We start from the raw sequence: 27,956 nt of genomic DNA, 5'->3' as shown, positions 1-27,956 counted from the left end.
CAGTGGTGGCTTTTACCAGGTGACTTTTGACACCTGGTAATGCAGGCCGGTCACACTTGTGCCTGCTAATTTTCAGTGCAGTAACAACACGCCACTGTGACTCAGCCAAGGCCGTATCCCCATATTGATACGGCTCTGGCCGAGACATTATCAATGCCTTAATTTCAGATATGGCTACTAAAACCCTTGCACAGGCCAGCGTCAGTAGCGGCTGCTACTGGATAGGAGTGTTAGGGCGAGGGGGGGGGAGGGGATAAAAAGGATTTTTAAAAACCACACACCACCCTGGAAGTGTGCCGGCCTCTATCCGGTCCTCTTCAACTTCCTTGAGTCCGGCAGCAGGAAGCACCCAGGCTCCAAACAGCCGATCACAACGCTGCAATGCAGCATTATGATTGGTCTGAGCGCTGTGGTTCGGCGCTCAGACAGGCAGTGGGAGCCTGGGCATGTTCTCCACCCTGGCTGTAATGCAGCCTGGGTGGAGAACATCCAAAGTGCGCATGAAGCTTTGGCCAACCCGAGAAGGCCGGCCAAAGCGCCATGCGCACTTACAGAGTGCACTCACCACTCGTCTCCCTGCGGTGCTCTAGCGTCACGGAGCCCAGCTCCGCCCCACCTGAGTCACTACAGTAGGAAAAATAAAATGCTAATATTGCTGCATTATTATCATTTTATTTTTCCTCTTTCAACTGCCCGCGAGCAGTGGGGCAACGCTCCTCCGCCTTAGCAGAGGAGCCGATGCAGGTAGAATTAGAAATGTTGTAGTAGGAAATAGTCAAAATGCACAAAACTAGACATTGACTAATATAAGATTCCTTTGCAACTACTAAGCCATCTTCAGCGTCATACAGCGTAATACAAAACAAAATACTGTCCATAAATACATATACACGCTCGACTTGAATCAAGCAAATTCCACAGCCAACATCTAAGTCATTACTTAATCCTTTACTGGTATAATAGAACCATTAAGTGGTCAGTGACAACAAGTGCAATATGAGGCTGGAATCTCCCCGCTAAAGAGCAAATGCAAATTGTGGGAAAGGACAGCGGCGCTGCGTATGAACCTTTTTCTTAATAAGGACATTTGCCTTGTACTAGATCAGTTTCACGGGGTCCTTCAGAGGGGGTCCCCATGGGTTAATGACGGCGTGCTAACCTGCAGGGTTGAGCCTACCTAATTTAGGAAGAACTCACACAGCAGGAAAATGATTAAAATGGAACCTGGGGCTCGGGAGCAGACAGACCCTTTGCTGTCCATTAAGCAATCAGGGATGAGGCAGTGAGAGCGTCCTCGCGCGAGCTCCCGCCAAGAGGAGGCCAGAGGCTGCGCGAACCTGCCCGGATATTTAAAACAACAAGAAGCCCCACATTGCGACTCTTCCCTTTATTTTATGAGGAAGCCGTGGCGGGCGGCAAGGCGGGGTCGGAAACCCCTTCATGCTTGCAAGCGCTTCATTTAAAAAAAATCTCACGCTGGTTTTAAATAAAGTCCATGTCATGAACTCTCGCGAGGGGCCTTCTATTTATGCCGCCAGAAGCTTCCGTTCCGGGAGGAGGAAGTCAGGCATAAAGGAGAGCAAATGGCGTGAACCGAGCGACGAAAAAATAGCTCTCTAAATCACAGATATGGCATGAAAGGGCCGGGTCAGCGCGGGGGGAGAGTGTAGTGATGCTTAACTTTCGAACAAGGCCTCCTTCCTTTATTGGCATTGTGTACACAATCATCCAGGAATAGCCCAGGACCTATCCGTGTTAATTGTTCAAAATCCCTGCTATGAGAGCAGAGGCTTTAATGAGGTGTTTGCACTTATTAGCGAGCTCTCGATATAATCCGTGCTTTCTTTTATTGTAATTAGGGCTGCATGAATCCATTAGGACGCCAGCAGCCTGCAGCGGATCGCTGGGAGAGCCAGGAATGGCGGGTGACTTACGATCTGCAAAAAGAATCTGTAATTATTTAATTTTGTGTTTTCATCGTGTTTGGCATCACCCATTCGAATAATTTGCGACACTCGTACAGCCAGTGTAGGGCACAGTGCTTGCCCCAGGTGCAGCTAGACAGGATCTCTCCCACTGTTTTTTACCCTGACTGGCCTACATTACGTTGGATGTGCATTCATTTTAACAGCAAGCTCGGTTTTGTTTCATACTGAGAGCATAACAACAAAAGCAGCAGTGCCGAGTACTCCTGTCTACCTTATACCAGAACTACTAATGCTGGGTTCTGGATCAGAGTGCTACTTACTGAAAAAGCGCTTCAATGCCTCGCCTCGTAAGCACTATATAAATACATTAAAAATTACAATTACTATAAAATAAGTAGCGCTTATACGCAAATGATTATATCATTCGTGCAATGTACCTTTTTTTCTATTATTTTCATATATGTCTTGTTTTTTAGGGTTTCAGAAAACACAGAGTGTATTGTATTGTATTGTATAAAATATTTGTATAGCACAACTATCACCCCACGAGTATCCTGGTTACACAATTTGTAGATTTCCATGCATACCCCTACTCCCCAAAATGTACTCCTTTGGAATGTCCAGGTGGACGAAATACATTAAAGTCAGTCTCATCTCAAGGTAAGATACAGTCCAACCCAAAGCTGCTTGCCCTTCTCCCCTCTGAAATGCAACACAAGTCAGGTAAATTTCAATCTCCTTGGCCTCATTGGTGAGATGCAGCTTGAGTCCTTACTCAATACTTAATTTGGCACCTAGATCTGGGAGTACCCTTGCATCTCAATGTACCTCGCTGGTAGGTGAAAACAAACAGATTCATTTTTAATGCGGGTGCTCCTAGTTAGACAAATGCAAATTATAAAACCAGCCTGCTGTTGATGACATGATCTTCACAATCACACAAACTAGCATAATAATTTAAAAGGAAAAACAAGCATGGATAATCTGGTTGCTTTGAATCAGTTTGCATCATACTTCATTCTACTATCATATATCTCAAAAATAATAATGGAAATTCATTCACACTACATATTAGATTAAAAACCACAATATTACTTGCCGCTAAACAGCTCATACAGCAAAGTGCATGTCAGCCGTATGAAACCCCACAAATCACCGAAGACTTCCGGACCTCCAAGCGCACCTGTCGGAAGCTGGAGAAGAACTGGCTCCGCGACCGAACACCAGACAGCTACACCGCCCACAAGGACGCCACCCGCAGACACCACCAACTCATCAAGACCGCCAAGAGGACCGCCTTCAAGGACCGCCTAGACAACAACGCACACAAAAGCAAAGAGCTCTTCAACATCGTGAAAGAACTCTCCAACCCCAGCTCCAACACCAATGACATTCTACCATCACAAGACCTGTGCGACTCACTGGACACCTTCTTTCACCGCAAGATCACCGACATCCACAACAGCTTCAACACCGACACCCCCACCTCCGCCGCCGAGACCACCACCCCTGCAACCCCCACCGCATTGTCTGACCGCCTGGTCCAACGTCAGCGACGAAGACACCATCAAGACCATGAACTCCATCCACTCCGGATCCCCATCTGACCCATGCCCTCACCACATCTTCAATAAAGCCAGCACAGCCATCGCACCCCATCTCCAGAAAACAATCAACATCTCCTTCGAGACAGCAACCTTTCCGAAGAGCTGGAAGCACGCCGAGATCAAGGCCCTACTGAAGAAACCCAAGGCGGACCCCAAAGACCTCAAGAACTTCCGGCCCATTTCCCTGCTTCCCTTCCTGGCGAAAGGCACGGAGAAGATCGTCAACAGACAGCTGACCCACCACCTCGAAGACAACAACATCCTAGACCCATCCCAATCCGGCTTCCGCAGCAACCACAACACCGAGACCGCCCTCATCGCCGCCACCGACGACATCAGGATCCTCGTGGACAAAGGAGAAACAGCCGCCCTCATCCTCCTGGACCTATCAGCAGCCTTCGACACGGTCTGCCACCGCACCCTAACAGCACGCCTCCATGACGCCGGAATCCAAGAGAAGGCCCTGGCCTGGACCACATCCTTCCTCTCCGGCAGAACCCAGAGCGTCCGCCTCCCACCCTTCCCCTCCGAGACCACCGAGATCATCTGCGGCGTTCCACTGGGATTCTCCCTCAGCCCGACGCTGTTCAATATCTACATGGCTCCACTCGCCCACATCGCACGACAACACAGCCTCAAATATCATCTCCTACGCCGACGACACCCAGCTGATCATATCCCTCACCGAAGACCCCCCACACCGCCAAAACCAACCTCCACAGCGGTATGAAGGCCGTCGCTGAATGGATGAAGGACAGCAGGCTGAAGCTGAATTCACTCATTTACAGCTTGCGATTCTATCGTCTAAGCTGTTCTACGGTGTAGTTCACTAAAAGGAAGAAAAAGAAATTTTGCCTACGAGGTAAGTCAAACTGACTATCTATGTGTAGTAACCTTATGTCTCCACCACCCAAATGTAGTGAGAAAAAGGAGTGAAAAGGAGTGTTGGTGCCTCACGGTAGCGCCACCAAAGAGGGTAAAGCAGGATGGTACTCGCCTGCTACCTCAAATTCTCATCATCAGCTACCAACACTCCAGAAGCAAGAAAATGTGTCTGATGCTAGTGATTAACTATACAGGTGCTAGGGTGTGTAGTTAAGAAAGAAAGGAAAAAAGGGAACTGTGCTATAATGTGTGCACCGTCTCAAAACCCCTAAGTGATATATACTAATATCAGAAAAAGAGCTAAATCACACTAGCTTGCATACTTTATTCTAAGCTGCGTGATAGCTCATATGTTAAAATGCCGACATGTTTCGTTACCATTGGACAACACTCACGGTAACTTCTTCAGGGCGTGGGGTCTGTTCGTTTCACCCTGCACCTCTATTTGTCATTTAAAAACAATTCAGGATGTAGCCCACCATGGGCATACCTTTACCCGTGGGACCTGGCGTTTACTCAGCGTTTGGTTCCTGGGCTGAGTAAACGCCAGTTACGAACAGTTGCACGACTCACGTTTGGAGTGGAACAAGTGGAGCCTTGAACGCGCATACAGAGCCGCAAGGTCCCACGGCTAATTGTTTTTAAATGACAAATAGAGGTGCAGGGTGAAACGAACAGACCCCACGCCCTGAAGAAGTTACCGTGAGTGTTGTCCAATGGTAACGAAACATGTCGGCATTTTAACATATGAGCTATCACGCAGCTTAGAATAAAGTATGCAAGCTAGTGTGATTTAGCTCTTTTTCTGATATTAGTATATATCACTTAGGGGTTTTGAGACGGTGCACACATTATAGCACAGTTCCCTTTTTTCCTTTCTTTCTTAACTACACACCCTAGCACCTGTATAGTTAATCACTAGCATCAGACACATTTTCTTGCTTCTGGAGTGTTGGTAGCTGATGATGAGAATTTGAGGTAGCAGGCGAGTACCATCCTGCTTTACCCTCTTTGGTGGCGCTACCGTGAGGCACCAACACTCCTTTTCACTCCTTTTTCTCACTACATTTGGGTGGTGGAGACATAAGGTTACTACACATAGATAGTCAGTTTGACTTACCTCGTAGGCAAAATTTCTTTTTCTTCCTTTTAGTGAACTACACCGTAGAACAGCTTAGACAATAGAATCGCAAGCTGTAAATGAGTGTCTAACGTTTATGGCAATCAAAACGGATGTATGAAATAATCGTTCACAGTGTGAACAGGTCTTTGTTGTATACAATGTATTGAGTGGGGGATGACCTGTTCTCTGCCCCTTTAGCTCCTTTTTGTAGATTGAAGCTGAATTCAGACAAGACAGAGGTCCTCATCCTCGGCCCCACCCCATCAGCCTGGGACGACTCCTGGTGGCCTACTTCGCTAGGAACAGCCCCAGAACCCACCGACCATGCACGTTACCTGGGGGTCATCCTTGACTCCGCCCTCTCCATGACCAAGCAAGTCAACGCCATCTCTGCGTCCTGCTTCAACACCCTCCGAATGCTCCGCAGGATCTTCAAATGGATCCCCTCCGACACAAGGAAAACCGTCACCCAGGCACTCGTCACCAGCAGACTGGACTACGGGAACGCCCTCTACGCAGGAACAACAAGCAAGCGCCTGAGAAGGCTGCAACGCATCCAGAACGCCTCGGTACGACTGATCCTCGACGTCCCCCGACGCTGCCACATCGCACCCCACCTAAGAGGCCTACACTGGCTCCCCGTCGACAAATAGATCACCTTCAAACTCCTCATCCACGCACACAAAGCCATACACAACGCCGGACCGGCATACCTCAACGACCGACTCAGCTTCTACACCCCCACCCGCAGCCTCCGATCTGCCAACCTCGCCCTCGCCACAGTGCCTCGCATCCGGAAAACCACCACCGGCGGCAGAGCCTTCTCCTACCTCGCCGCCAAAACCTGGAACACGCTCCCCACCATCCTACAGCAGACCCAGGACCTGCTGGACTTCAGAAGACTCCTCAAGACCTGGCTCTTCGATCAGTAGCAGCCCCCCCCCCCCAGCGCCTTGAGACCTTCACGGGTATGTAGTGCGCTTTACAAATGTATTGATTGATTGAATCTTTTAACTGAGAAATGCTACATGTAAAGTTAAGTGGGTCACAAATCCCTCCTAGATTTCCTAACACAGCACTCAACAAGGCAAGGCAAGCTAAACAATGTCAAAGGAGACACAAAGATATGTTGCCAATTTCCATTACAATATGGACATTCTTTACCACATGAAGAAGAGGGTATATATTCTGACAAAAATGTAGCCATGATTGGCTACATTTTCCAGAAAGAGTAGTCTACATCATATACCACTGAGTCATCTTTAATGCTTTCGCAACCTTCTCAACAACTCTTGTTAAGGAGTGTTGGCTCATACTGCTTTAATGCCGGTGTAAAGTACATGGGTAATTTTGAATTTTGCAGTGTGTTTTTGTGTTAGCCTAACTTTCTCATCCCTGCCTCAGGGTAAGGCGTGACTAATAATTTGCTTTTTATAGCTTATCCCTCCAGATATGAAATTACCCTTTCCCTTTTGTAGATATGCTGTTAGTATACATGTTTTCTTATGATATTAGAAACATCAAACGTATAACGTCATTTTTTTTGCATCTGCTCGAGATGAAAATCTGACGGGGTTCCCATACCACACCCATCACACCAAAGAACTCATCCAAATTGACTTTTCCAGTCAAATATACAAGGTAATTGAAAAGCGATGATGATGCCGTGACAGTTAGTATATAAAATACAGTTCGAAGTATAACAACCGGCTACAAAAAATGCTATACTCACAACCTGTAAGGAATGCAATCCTTACCACAGTTGTTTAACCACAACAAAAGAGTCAATAGGGAAAACTGATTAGAAACCCTCCACCCAAACTAAAACAGCACAAGAAGTCCCAATCAGTTAGCTGCAGATACATATATGTTGGTGTATTAGGGGTACAATGTTACATAGTAATCATTTTCTAACTAACTTCTAAGTAAAACATAACCAGCAATAGTTTTTGAAACCGTGACACTCACACAACTCTAAAGAAAGGGAAGAGACACCTCACAGGAGCAACCAAGAGGTGTCTCCTCGATTGTGAGAACTAAAGACTAAAGAACTTTTAGGTTAACACCCATACCACTGAAACACTAACAAAATAAAAATGCCTTGTGCTGTATTTCTTCCTATACTACCTCTAAGGTGGAAGAAGGGTACTAAATACAAATGATATGTAGTGAGGTTCTCATCTATGAAAGAGTAACAAGATCAGAAACTCTAAAAATGTATGACATGAGTAAATGTGGACAATTAAGTAGTGCTCACTCATTATGTATGTTAAAAAATGTTTGAACATGTGCACATCTTTAGATTAGGACTGGTCAACATGTTACATTGCCACATGCTTCAGTAAATTCATTAGGACGCAAGGACCAGAAAACAAGCAGCATGTTTCTAAAAGTGCTCTTAGACCCAATAGGATAAGAGCATACCAGGACTGCGAATTTGTATGTGCACATTGTCATGACCCTTCTGTTTTTAAGCCATCAGAAAAAAAGGTGTCTCGATCCGTACTCTGTGTGTCTGAAGAAAAGCGGTCAAATTAAAGTCATTTGTCCGCTAGAGAATAACACGGGTGTGATGGATTCTCCTTTCTAATGCAGTAGGTAGCTGGATGCAGCGGGGAAGATCACTTTCATCAATGGCGCACCGAATGCAGAATGAGGAGTCTCCATCACATCGGTGTTATTCTCTAGTGGTGTAGTGAGTTTCACCTGACCACTCCTCTTCATGAGAGGATTTGAAGCTAAAACTCACCTCTTTCCTTACTTTTTAGCCTTGAGTGGTTTAAAGGTGTAGAGAGGTTCAAACTTTTTAAATGTGTACAGTGACTGAGCACCATTAAATTGTTCCAATTCACTCATCTTATCCATTTTTATTGTTTCTGTTCTTCCACATCCACATTAGGGGGAGTTTAGGAAGAGATATCCTACAGAATTTTTATGTTTCCAATGCTTCAAAGCTATGGGTGTTAACCTAAAATTTATTCGGTTCACCTTCAGTTATCAAAGTCCTCTCACGTGCCAGAATTGAGTTCACCAATGATGAGAAGTCTGGGACATGGTTGACATCACCACAGTCACTCTTGATCGCTCCAGTGAGGTGTCTCCTCCCTTTCTTCAGAACTGTTTGAGAGTGGAGGGTTCTAAAGACTATGCTATTGTTGAGTACTTTTTGATGATGCACTAAAAAAAAAAAGAATTATACGGAGAAGTCAGTTGTAATATTGGTCCCCACCTTAAGATTAAATAGGAAACCCCGGTTTCTGTAGGTTTGTACCTCCTTAAAAGAGAGTTTTTCCATCTGTTGTTTCTACAATTTGGATCTCATATTAACTGACTCCGTTAATTAAACATGGCAGCATCTGTCGCAATAGGAATGAATTGTAGCACAGCAGTTACACATTTATTCCAAAGATAGAGGTTTACCCAATGGGGAGGAGGTGACAGTAATCTTTGTGGAACATTCATATGCTGCTTATGCTTTTGGATTTATTTCACTCATATATTGAGTTTGATCCTCTAGAACAGTGGGCATTTTCACTTACAAAGCAGCAGCCCTTCCTGCACAGTTCCAAGCACATCATGATTTGTAACTTCCTTTGAACTACTAAGAACACAGAAATAAGTTTGACGGTCACTTAGCCCACACATCTCAGAATATCAGACGGGGTTCCTTAAGTAATGATGGGCCACCTGGCCCATATTGGCCGGGTACCCACCTGTTTTCTAATCTACAGGCCCTACAGGTTAAGCTAGTAATAAGTATACTAAATCATTCAGTATCATTATACAAGAGACTCAGACAGTACTTACTGCAGAATACAGTAGGCAGAGGATTTCCAGTAGGATCTGCACCACAGGCACAGGTTGCCATACTGGCAATCAGTCCATTGACTATCAAAGCTATTATCAGCAGGGTGCCTGTAAAATATGATTAAATTGCCTTCTGGATTGCTTGTAAGACCAACCAGTTGAAAACTGTCTATCTTCATACAACACCCCAAGACAAGCATAGAATTCTGACTATGTGTTTTCTTCTTGGGATGGTCTCTCACATAAAGGATTGCTATATCTGGGGATGTATATTTCCGTGTATCGTAATAAACAACAGAGACGGACCACTTGAAGAGTGGTGAGGTCACCCTATTTGTGTAGTGCACCAAATGGGCTGTTAAAAGAACCCTCACACACCAACCTGGTTGGTGTCATGCATCATCATCGGATTCCCAGCTGGGTAGCCGAATGCTACCCAGCTGTGCTATGACACCTGATTACAGTGCAGCTGTTTTTTTTTAGATGTTATGTGTGATGAAGTGATAATGTGTAGGGAAAATTAGAATTAAAAATACCTCTGGGGACCTCACTAACCTATATTTTATTCCCAGTGGCCCAGGGTATATTAAAAATGAGCGAGATGGATAATATGTCAGAACTACTATTTGTGTCTGGATTATCCCTTGGTCATTCTTGGTGTATCTACACTACTCTTCATGGCGCACCATTACCAGCAGTACTAAGAGATGTATTAAGACAAGTACACAATGAGCACAGAGCTGCAGAAATTAATGGGGAATTTTGAAACAGTTTCATCAATCATTTTGAGCAACATTTGTGGAGAAGCAGCAGCCCAGGCCATACGCCTGATACTCGCAGCAGATCCTCTTCAAGAGCATGAATGGGAACTAGCTAAAATAATTTTGAAAACACATACATCTGTGAGCCATGATGCCTTGGGATCACGAACCATCACACCACATCTGAAAACAACCAAATGGAACTAAGGGTTATAGTAAGGAAAAAACTACACCAGAAACTAAATAGAAACACAGAGTACAAGAAAAGAAAAGGACAAGATCGCCATCAACTCAGTAGCCCAGCTAGGGTGTTTACAATTTTAGGAACTGTGACAAAATTAAAAAAAAACTTGAGCATCAGTATTGCGATAGCCATTCTTTCTGTTCTTTTCAGGACTCTGACAGTAACAGGGCAAAGAGGACTGTATGGACTGAATACTGCAGAAAAATGTGAGTATACCAAGAAGAATGGAGAATCTGGATGTGAAGCTGATATTAGTGTAAAGAAGGAAGAGAAAGTTTTAGACCCCAGGCCTGACTTTGAAAAGAAAAAAGTAGGTGATTAGCTAAAAAATATGCCCTGCATACTATGGATACTTCTGCCAAACAGGGTTTGGCTATAGCGCTACTGGACAGCGCAGCAGAAGTGATGTAGCTAACCAGACTCTTCTTTTGGTGGTAAATCAGACTAAATAATATATACAAGTTGAAACTCCAGATGGACATCTAAATCCTTCCGTTAGGGTTTACAATGTACAAATATTCATTTAGGGGGATATATCAGAAAAAAATATATATATATATTTTGGCTGATTTATCAGATGCTCACAAAATCATCCTTGCAAAGGATGGCTGGCTTCCATTCTTCATAAGGAATGCACCCCGAGGACACTTAGTGAAAACAGGCATACAAGTGGGCTTTAAACAAGCTCCGGCTTTGCATAGAAACCAAGCAGGGTGGAATGTATAATCTATTCCACATGTCATTACTTTACGGAGGGATTACCAAATACAGGCTCAATATCCTTTAATGGAAGGCAAATTAATCCCGTTACGACATGCGGATGTGTACACATGGCATGGAACCCTCAAGGTATTGGGAAAGTAGAGGCCTGCATATTGAATGAACATGTCCCATTGGCACAAAGACGGGCCATATTTCTCTGGTGAGGAATTGTATATCACTGCAGTCTTACAGCCTGACTAGATGGGAAATTTAATAAAATACTAAGATATGGGCACAACTGAAGAGTTTGGATTCTTATGATAATTTAGCCAACTGAATACAAAATACTATTGCCTTTGTTCAGTGTATTTTAACATTATGTATTTATATATGGGTGATATCTTGTCGCCCTGAAGAAGGTGATCAAAATCCGTGGTAATCACCAAAACGCATCAACGCTCATGTTGTGCTAAGTCTGATGAACATGTGGAACAATAGATGATGATCTTTTGAACAATCATGTGCCTAATTGTTAACAAATCACATTTGTATTCCACAACTAAAGCACACTTCACTCCTATAGTGAAAGATTTGACTGTGGTGCAGATGGTTATCTGGAAAGAGCACCTGTTGGGGCAGGGGAAACTAATAATTATAGTTTCTCTTATTTCTACAGTAGAGGTGGTGACAATAGTAAACATTACTAATGATCACACTCTACTCCTGTGTTGGGTACAATGGGTGGAGTCTTTAAATGCAGCTGATCTAAAATTTGAGTATGATCCAACTATTCACGCTCCAGATTTTATCCAATATTCACAAAATATGCCACAAACTCCTAATATCCTACCCATTGAAGAGATAAGAATGTCTTCTATACAGACGCTCTGCAAAGCCTGTGGTTGGTGCTAAACAGAAATACTCTGCAGTTTGTGCTGTAGTGCAGAGGATTTTTGAAAACTGTTAATTCAATCCACTATATTCTCACACTAAAACTCTAGGTGTTTGCACTCATAGGTTACACAAATGTATGCCTTGTTGTTTGCACTTGCTTAAGTGCTCACACTTAAGTGTTAGATTCATCTTTCTGTGTGCAAATGTACAAAGATTCAAAAGATTCCAAAGAGGAACTAATTAAAAATAAACAGCTATAGGGGAAAGGTGGCTGTTTTAAAAGACAATCTTAATTTGGTCTATGTTCATCATCACATGACTCATAAAAGTGAGTGAAATTATGAAAAGGGGAATTGTGCAGCGATTGTTTGGTAGTGATACAGGCAACTGCAAAAGGTGAAAGGCTCCCAGACGGCTTTCTCTGTAAAAACTCCTACACCCACAATCAAGATAGCACTCTGATGGTTTCATTACCTGAAGTGACAGATGAACAAATGGCAAATTTACAAGTAAGGTTAGACTTTATTAAAACAGCTCATGAGGAATTAGATACCTAAACAAACTAAAAACTATGTACTGCAATGTAATATCTGCCAACAAATAAAGTGCTCTACTGTTTCATGACTAACGTATACTCTCCTTACTATCTCCAATCGCCTGTTTGGGGTAATTTACCTCAACCACATTGGGCCAAATGATCCATTAGCCCATATATGTATATGGTAGATGCTGCTGATTTATGCTTCAGATGCCTGTTGGTTTGGCTGCAAGAGAATGCTGATCACCAAGCATTCATAAAAGACTTGCAGTGCCTGGTAGCAATGGGCACAGTTCATACCTTTCATTCAGGCATGCGTTTGCCACAAAGGCATTCAGGGATGCTATGTCTGCTCTGGGAGTATGTCTATATTACTTGCGTCTTTTCCATGCAGAGACCAGTAGGTTAATAGAGTGTGACAATTATACACCTAAGCGAGTCTTGACTGCTGGGGTGTTAAGTACAGGACTGAGTTGGCTACATAAACTTTATGGATTGTTATAGTTGAGTAGAGGGGTTTTGGGATCTTAGTATTCTTAATAATGCCTTTTATTACGTCTGTAATTCTCCCCTTTTAGGACACGACCCCATCCCTCATGAAATGGCTTTATTCCAAATTAATTTATAAATCAGGGATAATTACACTAAAATTTAAAGTAGGCACTATTAGACAAAATTCTGTACGGAAATATTCTAATAAAGAGCCTACGTGATTATGTACATCAAAAAGGAGAGAAAAGTTTAGAGGCAAATGACTTGCTAATAATAATTATTTATTTGTTCTTGGTTATTCTTAAACAATACAGCTTGAAGCAGAACAGCCAACATGTGTGTCACCCTGTCGCAGCACTCAGGCCTGGTGTTTTTTTAAGGCTGAAAAATACCATTCACATGTACAGCAAACAAATGTTAACCTTAAAAGAAAAATGAGAATGGTTACAAAATAATAAGCATGGCGTGGTAAGTATTATAAAGTCCTCTTTGTTGTGACCTATTTACACAATAGTGAGTCACCGCATTTTGAGATACACTGCAACCCTTGGTGTGGTGAACAATATTTATACTACTTACACAGAAGCCCCTGGTAATATCCAGGGGAGGAAACTAGAGGCTACGGGGTCTCTAGGGTGAGCTGGCCTCCAAATCTACTATGTACACACTGTAGAAGCTACCCCAAAGTTGTAGTTACTTAAATCGCGTTACCGTGTCCCTACAACCACTCTATGATAGGAGTGTTGAGCATATAAAAAATTGTGAAGGGCTGTCCTCACACACCACTAGGTGTGATGCTTCATCATAAGCAGCCCTCGCTGTCTAAAAACCCGGTGTTACTACAGATATATATATATATACGTTTGAAAGACTGCAATTTCCTACCTCTCCTTATTGGAATTTCAAGACCTATTTAGTGCTACTTTTTATTTCTTGATCTAGTACGGGGGGGCACTCCTTTAGTCACATATTCATCAAGAAGAACGGACCCACGTAAATACCTATTATCTCCCCTCTTGTCAGCCAACCTCTCTTGTTAGGAATGGGAATGACCTATTCTGTCAATATGTTTGCTGCACTCATTGTGATTTATGATTTGTCTCACGAGGAAGTGTGGTGTCTTAATCCTCCCTTTCTCTCAATGTGATATGAAAAAACACACAATCCCCAGACATATGACAGAGCTAAAGAGCACAGGCTAGACCAGTAGAATGGCAAGTAAAAAGAATATTTGTATGTAAACATCTGTAAGGAGAGAAGCTCAACAAGCAGAACAAGACACAGAATCAGCAGAACATTTAGGGAACCTTAAAACAAAGAAGGTGAACAATGTATGAAGGCTGGATTCAAACTGTCCAGAAGTGAAATTACCCATGAGCTATTACTGTTTTAAGGCATAGAACCTCTATTTATATGGCCATTTAAACTGTCTTGGCTCAGCCTGACTCAAAATTATCAGGCCAATCTTTCCCAAGGATCAAATAAGAGTGGACTCCACCTTGTGTCAGTAATGTATGCTTTCAATGTACTTCTTTGGGAGGCCATTCCAATGAGGTATGAGACTAGACACCAGAAAATACTGGGCCCCAACAACTGTGCCCCCACCTATCTCTGAGCCACTGTCTGTTGAAAGGGAGTCCCCATAGAGGAAACATGCACAACAAATGAACCCAATTGATAGGAGAGTTGAGGGACTGTCCCATACTACGTGGCACTTAGTATGGGATACTGACGCACCTATAGTGACAACTGTTATACTGTTTAAGGCAGTCTATCATGGAGGTGTAGGACATTCAAATAACACCAAATAATATTGGGATTCACAACTGATGTCATTTCATGTTCATGGTGTGAGAAATGATCAAGTAATGGGATGATTACTTTGTGAAAACCTAAGATCCGATGTTACTGTGGAATGTTAGGTCATCCCCATATATGTTGGTGCTTGAGGGAGTTCCTTGCACAATGTCAATGCCTGATACACTGTAGGTGTGGCACTCTATGACATCTGTGAACATGGGCTATTATCAAAAACAGGCAAAAATGTAATCTACCATCAAATAGCCTTCTCCCACTACAAACAATTCACTTAAATGTAGTTGGAAGAAAGAATGAAATGCCCACTTTTTCTTTTAAAATGTTCTTTCCATGCTGACCCTTGTAATTGTGCATTTATGTTGGCAAAATAATAAGAGCCACGGCAAAGATGTGCTACTTATGATTAACATGCGGCAGTGTGAGACCAGACAATCCCTGTGCATTTTTATTGTACATCCACAATTGTTAATCCCCATGTAACTCTACTCTCGATTAGTCTGTGTCCCCATATTACACACAGCACTGGGTCCCTGAGCTAAACATGCCCCCTATGCTCTCCATTATGCACAGCACCCAGTGCTGTATTGAAGAATACAACTCAGTCCATCAGTGAGGCTCATCACCCACTGCTCCTATGAAGCACGTCACTTCATTCTCATCTAACGTACATGACTCATTGTTCCTCCTCCCGAGGGACATCACTAGTACCCCAGTGCATAATGTGTACCTTGATGCCAATCTTTCTGTGCTCCACTGAAGTACATTACCCTCTGAATCCTGCTGCGCAAAGTTATCTATGACTGTTAGCATGGGTGCATTGTTGCCTGCGTGTTTATTGGCCTATATGTCAGAATATATGTTGGACTTTGTGTCTGTGGGTTTGCTGGTAAGTGTACATGATCTACGTATGCCTCCAAAGTGTGTACCTATGTGGGTACACATTATACAAAATTAAAACCCATAGGTCTAGTGAATAAATGTGTCTGTTAATTTGCGTATTGCTTAAACCAGTTCAAACAGCAAGAGTGCATTACAAATTAAAAAAACTGAAAAGAAACACTTCTACCCTTGTTGCCTCTCACTACTGTATTCTGGAGACGATTCAAGCCACATGTGGCTTCAGTTATGTGGGACAATACAAATGGTAGAAGTATGTAATATGCATCTTGATACCTACTGAGACAGTGGAAAATCCCAACCTGATAGTGAACATATCGGGCCCTATTCACATAGGTAAATTTACACTTGACTTTAGGGTATTCATCGTTTACCAGTAGGCTCGCATGTCCCCACCCCCTTTATTCAGGGGGGAGCCTATATTATGTATGAAATGTTACTGCTTGTATATTTTCACACTCAGGTGGAGGTCTCCGCCACAGGGGAAGATCTCTCTATTTATTGTAAAGCATAGGGAACAATGTAGAAATGTATTAAGCTTAAAAAAATAGTAAACATAGTTTTAATTTAAATATTAATATAAATGTATGCATAATATTTATTTTAAATATAGAACAAAATAAAAATGCTTTTGAATATATTGCATTTAAATACTTTTTATTACGATTTAAATAAAAAATCCCACCTAAATTTTAAAAATTATATTTATTTATTATCTAGACAAAATTATTAACAGTTATGTATAGAATTTTTTTAAATTAATGTATATTTTTTTTCTTCAAATAAGTAAAGATTCACTAAAAATGTTATTAACATGTTTTATATAATGCACTAAAAATATGTTTTTAAATATACTAATATACAGATATATATCTATATATGTTTATATATAGATATATATAGATATCTATAGAGAGATATATTTATTTAACATTAAATTAAATGTATTTATATTTTTCTAATGGTAAAATCAGTATTTTAATTTAACGTTAGTTCCTACAGGATTTAATTTTAAGAACTTTCTGTATTATTTTCTATGACAGGGTGTTGAAGAACCAGTGGTTGGCCATACGTGGTAGTGTACTTACTGCAGCGTTCATTTACTTCTGTTTTGGAACATTTTTGGTTGTATTAAAAAAAGTGCAGATTGTGCTTACTCTTTTGTGGGTGGGTGCATCTCCCTCCCTTCACCCTCCATGAGCCCTTCCTTACTCGTTTCATAGCCACTCCTCCTGGTCCCTCTTACATTTACTACTAATACATATACCTATGTGTGCACTGGTCGCCGCAGTTGCGGCAAAGACCTCTGCACGTAAAAGACAGGAGAGGTGGAGGCTTAGGCTAGTAACTTGCATGTTGTAGCATGTTAGTACTTTTGAAGCATTACAAAATGTATTACAAAACGCAGCTTGTGAATAACCCTGTTGTGTTTAAAGCCTTGCAATGTAACATTACTCTTAAAAGCTTGCGTTTTAAATATGCATTCACCAAACCTGGGTAATCAGGTGACTCTTTGCCATCAACACTAAGGAAATATATATTTCAGACCAGGGCTTTCTTCTTACAAAGCACTGTTTTCAATTGAAGTAAGCGAAAACTACAGGTAAACTGTGTAATGGAACCCTGGGGCTGGATCCTGGTGTCCTCAGTGAGAGGGATAGCCCATTAAAAGCGTCACTTTTTAAATACAGGGAGGCAGATTTACAATGAAACTGTCTCAGAGCATTCTGCAAGCCATTTGGCTGCGCCGCAGTGAGTCACTTTCAAAGCACAGGGATGCAACATATTTACAACAATATGTCACATCTCTGTGCTTCCCCCTGCGCTGGCGCACAAACTGAAGCCATGCGCCGGCGCAGGCACCCTTGCACCAAGGTGCAAGGATGCCTGCGTCGTGGGAAGATTGTTTTTGTGCTGGAAGGGACACCCTCCTGCACAAAAACAATCATTACAGGCATTTTCCTATTTCAATGCGTGCTGTAGAATGCGGCACGTATTGAAAGAGGAAAAAACGAGGAGAAATTAAAACATTTCTCCTCGTGTGCCTCCCTACACCTACCCTGGGGAGGCGTAGCATTCACACACATTTTCAGATTTACGATTCCTCGTAAATCTAGAAATGTGTCTGGTTCCATGGGTGTTGCTTGGGAACACCCACAGCAACACCCATGGAACGCCCCTTTCACGCAAAGTGCAGCTTGTAAAGAGGCCATATTTACAAGTGCAGGAAAAGCCACGCAGGGTGGCTTTTCCTGTCCTTGTAAATATGGAGCAGTAAGATACGCCACCAGTATGTTACAAAAAGTGACGTACTGGTGGCGCAGGGGGCTTGTAAATCTGCCCCCGTGTATTGTTTCCTCTTTTCAATGAACTTTCCTTCTAGTTAAAACAACAGATAAAGTCCTTTTTATTTCCAAATTAAGCCTTTAGGACTACTGCTGTATATAGAATTTAGGCTACTCTATGAAACGTAATGCACGTTTGCTTTGTAAACAACTATAACATAACTTAACTTATTTAAAGGTACTGTGAACTCTAATCATTGAATTAGAACACGCACCTTTGCTGTACAACCTAACCTTCTTAAATTAGGCTGTCAATCTGGAATTAAAGTTGTGGTTACAGACCTAGTAGCGCGCAGCTGATGTTTGTGATCTCAAGCTGCTGGTGCTGTGCATTTGTCAATGACTTGATGGGGGCGCGAGGGCGTTCTGCAGCTTGTTCTATTTCCCCATTGCTCAGCAGCAGACATCTGGGGGAGGAGATGCAGTCACTCAGCTGTTATTACTCAATTAGGCGCTCATTGTGTGTGACTGTTTTACACAGGGGTCGACATGACAAACTCTCGGGTCGGCTGGAGCCCTTCAATTGAGCAATTTGTCTTCTCATGACAGCCCCTTTGTGTAGCATACAATGTTCAAAGAGCACGAAGATGGATTTCAAAATGAAGTGCCTAACCAGTATTACAGTAGGCAGATGGATCGTGCCTACAATGAATGTGTTAAATGTATTCTAGTAGTAAATTCTAGATTTCCTTTTTTTAATTCTGTATCGTTATCCGATGAAAATTAAGCTAAAGGGAGAAATGTCGAGCCAACTTAATAAATTATGCTTAGGGTAACCACGACTCCATGTCACCAGAACACAACTTTTACATTCCTGGGTTTTGATTTAACATATCAGTGCATTCTGGGAGTTGTAGTCTTGGTTCATTAAAATCGAGCCAATTTGACCAACACACCTGATAATAATATGTAAAAGCAAAATTCAGGAGTGGAAAAGTGATGTCCAGGTGACATCCACCCATCTGGTCACATGAGTTATGCTGGTTTTAATAACCATTTGTTTTGCCAGTGGGAGATATCGTGCTACAACAGGTTTGTAATTCAGAATTTAAAATGCCATACCCAGGCAAACATTTTGATGGATGAGTGAATTGAGGTACAATGAGAAAGTCATTTTCTCGGGATCGGGGTAGAAACGTGGGCTTCCACTTCAACTCCATTTCATTGGGAAACTGTGTTTCCTGAGCTGTGCTTTCCCTGGCGAGCCTGATGTCTTTGGGAGTTATACTCTTGATTTGCATCAGTTGAACCAGCTGAATAAACAAATCTGATAGCAATGTTTGAAAAAAAAAAGCTTAGGCACTGGAGCATGGTCTTCTGACTACAACAGCAACATGGCAACCCGATTACAATCACAATCAAATGTAGCCTCTGCATTATTGGATAGCCGCCACAATCAGGGAAGCCATTGCTTGGTCTACATCCACACTATATCTGTTCAGTGGCTAGAGTCCAGTTATGGATGTAGGTGGCCGGTATGTCTTGGCCCGTCACCACCATCAGGGAAACCAGAGTGAAGAGGGATGGTCTAGTTACGTCGAGCCTACTAGACAGAGCAAGCTGTCTGGTTGCAAAATACCTATTATCAGCTTACCAGGAAACTACAGTGGGCATAAAGCCTGTCCACTGCTTACCTGTGGTTGGCTTTATTGTTCCTCTCATTTGCTTGCTTCTTATTCTATGGCTTGTGTTGTCCATCTTGTGTTCATCCCTTCCCTGGAGCATTGCCTCTTTATTAGGTCAAGCTTACCAGACAGCACAAGCGAGACCTACTGGCGTTGCTAATGCTAGTTTTATGTTACTCACTATGAACACTAAAGACATGGGGCCAAATTATCTGTCAGACACAAATCACCAAATTACAATTGTGCATGTTAAGGGGTGTAAAAAGAACAATTGATGGACAGAAGGGTGCACAATGTCAAACATTCACCCCAGCACAGAGATCGGGGCCTAAATCCATCGTTTTTTACTCTCCATGCCATTCCAGTTCAGACCCAGCCATATGCTAATCAGTCTTGTCCCTGTTCCCCATGTTATTGGGCATGTCTGTTGCCAAAGAGCAGAGGGCCCCCAGTTACAAAATAAAATTTACTATTCCCAATGCATTACCTAAAGCTTGGTTAAGTTTCGGAGTTAGAACATGTGCAGGAGGAAAACTAGAGTCAGTAGGCTTCCTGACCCTTGAAGGAGGCTTGGACGATGAGTGCAGCCACAGATTGATCTATGGCAGAGGTCTTCAAACTGGGGACAGACCCTCCCTGGCTGGACCTGAATTGATATTGGTGGGATGTCCAGGCACTAGACAAGAGGAACATCAGGCTGGAAACAGTGCTGTGTTGCTAGTGAAAAGAGAGTAGCTGTGAGCCACTCTGTAATAGACCATCAATAACATCTTTTGTCACTCATGTCCTGGCTGGGAGTAGGTGTCAAAGGGGGAGTGGCTTGAAATAACCCTTAAATTATCTCTCCCCCCATTTCTGACAAAGGGTCATACTGTGGATACTTTTACACTTTAGGGAGACCAGGCTGCCTAAAGCAGTTTGGCAACCAGGCATTTGATTGCATTTTTAAAAGGGATAACTGAACATATATGCAAGCTGACTTGGTAAATATGTTTAGAATTGTCAATGTTATTGAATAATTGTGAAAAAATATGCCTATCATTCTGGTGAGCCTGATAATTGTTTTTTTACATGGGGTGGGCGAGGGTTGCTATAAAATGTTTAAAGACCACTGCTCTACACTGAGGAGAACAAAAGGATCACTTAAGTGGCCAGGGTGCAGGGCGACAACCCACATACACAGACAGCACATCCCTAGACACACTGTCAGAGCTTTAGCAGGTGCCTCTTGAGAGGGGCAAGGACACCCCTATGCTGAAGTTCATTTGACCCTTCAAACCCACCCCCAACTGAAAACCAGGGGGACACAATCTACCCGGCAGCACATCTTAGTACCACACATCTAGGGTAATTTTGTCCTGATGCCTGTCTGCACATGAAGTATGCCACAGCCACACAGAAAAAGGAGTCCTCTTATGTTAATAGGGCTCTGGCTCCCATGAAAAAGAGGGCAATCTCCTTTTGTATTGACCTGATGCTAACTTTGCATGTTAAAGAAGGAGATGAAGAAACATCTTTAACCTCTTGATTGGTACCAAATAAAACTGAGAATGCAAAAAATGTGTGCGAAAGACCAATGTGCTCCCCGGACCCATTTATTAATTTGGTTTCTGGGTTCAAATAGTGACTTTCTCACATAACTGTATTGGGTGATCCCTAGGCTTCAACTAACTTTTCTGGCAAAATTAGATAGAATGTAGGCTCCAATGAACTTCAGCAGTGCTATTGCTACAGTGCATAAATCAGTGTTGCTACTATCCAAGGAGTACACACAAAAAGAAGGGGTGAGGGTACGGACTCACCTACTCCGAACCCCCTGTCAATACGTAATACACCAGAAGAAGTAGGGAGCAATAAAATACCTGTGTCTCGTGGTGGCACGTGCTGTGTGTCCTAATACTACCCTCACTCACCCAATTGTGTGACATACTTCATCATAGGGCTGCTTACAATACACCCCGGCATAGCCCATGCCTGGGGTGGAGAAATAGGTCGGGGGAAGACAATGCAACACAGAGAGAAACAAATAATTTCAAAAGTGACTGGGAACTGTGGTAGTGAAAGTGCAGTGTGGTGTGGATTAAAACTAGCTCGGAAGTGTTGCTGTGTCTGGACCCTCCGGCCAGGATTAAAAACGTGAATGATGGTGGTGATTGGGAGATACAATGTGCTCCTAACACCCCTCCTTACTGCCTGGTGGTCGACATGTTTCGCCCGTGTATGTGTGCCCCTTGATTAACCCACACTGCACTGCACTTTCACTACCGTCGTTCCCAGTCACTTTAGAAATAATTTGTTTCTCACTGTGTTGTATTGTCTTCCCCCACCCTATTGCTCCACCCCAGGTGTGAGCTACGCCGGGGTGTATTCTAAGCAGCCCTATGATGAAGCATGTCACACAATTGTGTGAGTGAGGGCAGTATTAGGACACACAGCACGTGCAACCACGACACACAGATATTTTATTGCTCCCTACTCCTTCTGGTGTATACTATCCAAGGAGCCCATGGCTCACTAGGACCCCAATCACTCCTCCAAACTTTTACTTCATTACTTCACAAAAAGGGGCACTGGCATAGTAGTGGGCATCGCATAAAGGAGGGGATAGACCTGGCCAGGTGTGAGAAATCAACGGCAATTGCCTTTGGCAATTTTGAATTTTGCATGCTTAACCGGATGCCCAGAAAAAAAGCGATTGGTGCCCATTGACTAAAGCATGCCTTTGTGTAAGCGAATTCACCTTACTTCTTGGTGCGGTGGTCAGATGCGGACACCACAGGCTCCACAGACTCAACAGACTCCACCACATTTTCTCTCGTCTTCAGGCTCCGGACCGCTCTTCAGTTTCTTTGCCCTCCCGACGTGTTGGGATCCTCGAGCCATTTGTTTTCCTAGTGTGTCTTCCTAGCCATGCTAGGGCTTCTAGGATGACTTTCCTTCATGCTTGCCAGCATTCCTGATTGACACATTTAGCAGGTTTGATAAAGCCACAGACTTAATAACGCCTCAAAATTATCTTTTTTAATATATCTACATACATGCGTACATATATTCTATAATCTTAGTTACTTTTTGGTAATTAGCAGTTTATTTTGAGTGTGTTTTGAACAATGTTGATTTCCAAACCAAGATGCCAAAATTGCTGAAACACTTTTGAATACATTACATCCTGTTTGGTATGATAAAGGGGAGTCCATTTTGTGTCCAGTTCCATTGCAATTGTGCTTGCTTGTTTGCTCGCTCACTTTTCACATGGAATCTCCGCCTTATCCAGTTCCAGCTTGTTTTCCTTGCTTTTTGCTATGTTATGTATATATGTAATACGCACTATCACCCATGAGGGTATCCTGGCACAGACCAATTGTGTGTGTACCTAGCCCTTCTGTTTGGCCTGGCTAGTTGGAAGGTTTTTAGTTTCTCTGTTTGGAGACTGATTTTACCCTCCTGTACGTTGGACAGCAGGTATTTTAAGGAATTGGTGGCAAGATTTTATTTGTCACGGTTGACAGTGAGACCGGCCTCCCAAAGGGTTGTTAAAACAGCTTCCAGATGGGTCAAGTGGGTCTCCCAGGAAGGACTATAGATGAGTATATAATCTTAGTATGCTGCCACTTATCCGCAATGGGGTCACAGAAGGATGTCCATTAATTTCTGGAACATGGCTGGAGCCCCATGCAACCCAAAAGGAAGTACCCTGAATTGATATAGTCCAGAGGTTGTGGAGAATGCTGTATTTTCTGTAGCAGTTGGGGTCACAGGGATCTGCTAATAGCCTTTTGTGAGATCCAATTTAGTAAGGTAGGTGGCGGAACCCAGGCTTTCTATGAGCTTGTCTACCCGGAGCATGGGGTTTGTGTTAAACTTCGATAATCTATTTAACTGGTGGAAGTCTATGCAGAACCATATAGTGCCACGGGGTTTTGGTATGAGCACCAGGGGCTATTAGATGATTTTATGATTCTCCCTATAACGTACTGGAGACCTCATTTTCCACTGCCTGTCGCCTAGCTTCAGGGATTCTGTAGGGATGCAACCGATCACCCAGTGACCTCCAATCACTATGTCATGTTCTACCTCTGTGGTCTGGACTGGTTTGCAAATAAAACATCCCTGTTTCTGTCTACCAGTGCAAAAAACTGTTCTTGCTGTGTCGTACTTCGTGGGGACCCAACTTTTCCACTTCTTGTTGTGAGGATACCTGTTCTAGGGACAGAGAAATTCCCAGAGGTTGCGAGTCGGTCACTAGAAGTGCCAGAAGGACTTCAGTAGCAGGACCAATACTGTCTTATCATTTATTAAGTAGATTGATATGGTAGATTTGTCACTTATCAGGGCAGTGTTGCACGGCTAGTTTATAGGTCACTGGAGTGAGTTGGGCTGTTACTTCATAAGGGCCCTGCCACTTGGCCAACAGCTTATTATCATATGAGGGCAAGAGGATTAGAGCTTTGTTTCCCACCTTTAATTTTATCACCTTACTGTGCTGATCCTAACCTGCTCTCTGTTTTTCCTGTGCCTTTTCCATAATGAGTGGTACCTCCTCCCAGAGGGTATATATATTGTCCTTTAAACTATTGGCATACTCAAGCAGTTCTAGTCCCTCTTCCTCCTCTGCTTCCCATTGTTCTACCACCATGTCCACAATTTTTGGGGTTGACTTTCGAATACCAATTCAAAAGGACTAAATCCTGTGGAGGCCTGAGCATGGGCGCGGATGTTGTGTAGCTCATGGGGCAACTTCCTATTTCAATCTCTGCCACTCTCAGATGCCAACTTCTTCAGGATAGTTTTCACGGTGCGATTATATTGTTCCACAAGACCATCAGTTTGTGGATGATACGCTGAGATCCTTATCTGTGTAATCTCTAACAACTGACACACCTGGGCCATAAGCTTGTATGTAAAAGGGGTTCCCTGATCAGTGAAGAGCTCTTTGGGGAACCCCACCCTCGTAAAGAACTCAGTAATGGCCTGAGCCTCCAACTTGGTGGTCATACTTGAAAGAGGAATCGCCTCCAGATACCGGATGGCACATAGTCTACCAGTACAAGTATGTATTGGTATCCATGAGTTGAAGTTACCAAGGGATCACCAAGTTTATGCCCACCCACGAGAAAGGGATATCAATAATAGGCAGGGGCCTTAAGGGTGCCTTGGTTGTGTGTGGTGGGTTAATCAACTGACATCGATTACAGGCTGCACAGAAGCGACAGATGTCTGTGTAGTATCCAGGCCAACAAAACTGACGTAATAAGTATTCTTCTGTTTTGTCCCTCCCATAATGACCCTTACCTGTCTGACTGTGGGCTAAGTGTAGCACTTGATCCCTAAAAGGAATAGGAACGAACAAATGGGTGATAAGCTCTCTGGCCTTCTTTATTTTATGATACAATAGACCCTTGTGAATGCAAAAGTATGGTCCGACCTGACCATTGTCATCTTTTACTGCTGAAGCCCAGGCTTGCCTCAGATTAACATCCTCCCTCTGTGCTGTGCAAAACCAACGTTGCTGGCTCCCTGTCAATGTGGTTGTATGAAAAATAGGAGGTCGATTTCTCTCACCAGTCAATACATATAGCCTACTTTGCTTAAGTTTTTCACTACAAGTCTGATGTCTCTTTTCCTTATCCCCGGACAAAGTCTCATCTTGGAAGGGTGCTTCCCTCAATCACACAAGACTTAGATCATCTTTTTCAATTGTGGTCAACAGCAGGAGGACTTCCTCATAATCTGTTCCCACAATCATTTCTTCCACTAACTGGTGAATGGCCCCCACTCGTAGGACTTCCTCTTGACCTCGCCAATTTATAGTGACCTGGGCTATGGGATAAGATATGCAGTTCCTATGCACACAAGTAATCACAACTGTCTCACCCTTCCGCCATTGTTGAGGTTGTACTTTTTTTGCACTTACTACGGAATGGCAACACCAGAGTCTACCAGATTCACCACAGGCACCATGTTTACCTGTATCTTTTTAATATCTAGAGGGCTGCCCCCTGCCCACAAGATCCTGCCCCAGGAGAACCCCACCTCCATGGGTTCAGCTGCTTGGTTTCTCTGGGGGCAATTGTGGGCTGTGTGCCCCCGTTCCACACATTGGAAGCACTGAGGCCCTTGTTCAAAATCCCTTATTGGTGGACCGGGGAGAAAATGGTTCTCAGGAAGGCATTTGGCTGGGGAGAGTTTAGCCAGTTCTGGGGTGGTTGTTGAGGAACCCAGACATCAGTAGACCGGAGAAAGGCACAGGCCAGGTCTATCGCAAGGGAGACTGTCATATCAGGATGCAGCCGGATCCAAGCCATACTGGGACCGGGTAGGGCCTCTAAGAAGTGTTTCATCAACACTTTGTCCATCACTTTTTCCATAGTAGAACAGTGGAGCTTAAGCCATTTATTTCCTAGATCCTGAATTTTGAAAAATGAGCCCTGAGATTGTCCTGTGAATTCTATCTTTCTTTCCTGAATTTCACCCTATAGTGTTCACTATCATATCCCAAGTGTTCTAAAATGGAGCTTTTTTGTATGTCAGAGTAAGGAGTGGTGCCTGCTGGACTGGCAGCCTGGTAGGGTGTTTGTATTTTGCCAGTAAGGAGTGTTGCCACATACTGTCCCCACTGTTTCTGCTGCCACGAGGCCGAGATGGTGGCCTTTTCAAAATTGGTAAAGAATGAATCTGGATCATCGTCTATCTGGTATTTTTGGAATACCGAACTTGGTACATTTGGGTGTAATTTTGCATGTGCAATGGTCTCTGTTAGCTTTTGAATGGCTGTATCATGCACCAATTGATTACTGACTAGAAACAGTGGTTTGTGTTTGTAAAGCAGTCTGTATATTTTCTCTGTCCTGCTGGGGGGCTTTGGATTGGCCTTCCACCACAAGTTGTAGGTGACGCTGTCCCTCGGCCAGCAACTTAATCATGTCCTTCATCGTTATTGGTTGAGCCATTTCCATGTCCCTTTAGTGGGAGGTAAGAACATCCCACTTCTGACACCACTGCAACAGGGTATGAAGATGGCTCGAACCAATATGAATTTTCATAAGGATTTATTTGATGCGGGACAAAGAGAATTAGTAGGGAACAGGACTGAGTCTCAAGTATAGGGGTCTTTTTGACTTCCAGTAATATTCCTCCAATTCTTCCTTGGATCTCCTGTTTGCTCCACCGGGTCCTGAGTCTCATCCTTGAGGAAATATAAAACAGGAAAGAGACCTTCGTAAGCAGTTTTTCTCAATAGGGAACCTGCACCACACTGTGCGCTCTTGTCTCAGAGAGAGCTGGTCTATGGTCATTGACTACTGGTGTCCTTTTTTATGACTTTTGGTACCAGGTCTTGTACTACAGACCTGAACAGGCTCTGGGTTTTCCCGTGACTTGGCGTTTCTGGATGTGCCACAGTACTCCCCTTCGTCTCCATGCTCATGACAGAATATCTACCAGGCAATTAGAGCCTGGTATAGTGCAGTTGTGCTCTCACAAACCCACCAGTGAATTGGCCCACAAACCACTCGGTGCAGACCCCACTGCAGCACTTGGCTGAGGACATGACTCAGCCTCGGAGTCATGGTGGTCTCGACCCCTTTGCCTTTTCCGGGGTTCTCATGGTGTCCTCCTTCTCTGAAGAGTCTTCCACAGGCTCTGGCTGATGTTGGATGGCCTTCACCTCATCCAGTGTCACCACCTGCTCAACGATCACCACTCTCTTCTTTTTCTCCAACGTCTCTGATCCCAAATTCTCTGATCCCAATCTCTCCCCTCCTGCTCCTCTCATCTTGGCATACTCATCGTTAGGTGCTGTTTCCTTCACGTCCTCCTCCCCATGCACACCATAGGGTACAGGTCTCAGCCTATTAATGGCAATGCACTGCTTCCAAGGCATATCCGGAAAAGCAACTAGAAAGCTTGCCTGCGCTGCATTCATGCCCTCGGGGTCCCCACTGGGGCTGGATTCCGACACACCCTCGGATTCCCGATCACAGCAAGGGAACAGTATTTAAAGTTCCCTCATTTCCCGTAATCATAATCAGATGTTATCAGTAATTGCCCCGGCTGTGCCCATCTAATAGTCGGTGGGTCGGGGCTGTTTGTGACCAATTGTAACGCGCAAAGATGTCTGAGTTATTTGCGGGTTCAGAAATGTTATCGTGGCTGCCATATTTCCGCTATGTGGTGTAAAAAGATTAACAGGACCATGGCCTGATATATAAAGGCTTTAAGAAATACAAGAGAATTGTGGTTAAAGATTTCTTAATGCCATAGTGGTCCCTTGTTTGTATACAAAGTCAGG

Source organism: Triturus cristatus, chromosome 8 (genome assembly GCF_964204655.1).
Source record: "Triturus cristatus chromosome 8, aTriCri1.1, whole genome shotgun sequence".
Lineage (NCBI taxonomy): Eukaryota > Metazoa > Chordata > Amphibia > Caudata > Salamandridae > Triturus > Triturus cristatus.
Note: the sequence above shows the minus strand (reverse complement) of the source record.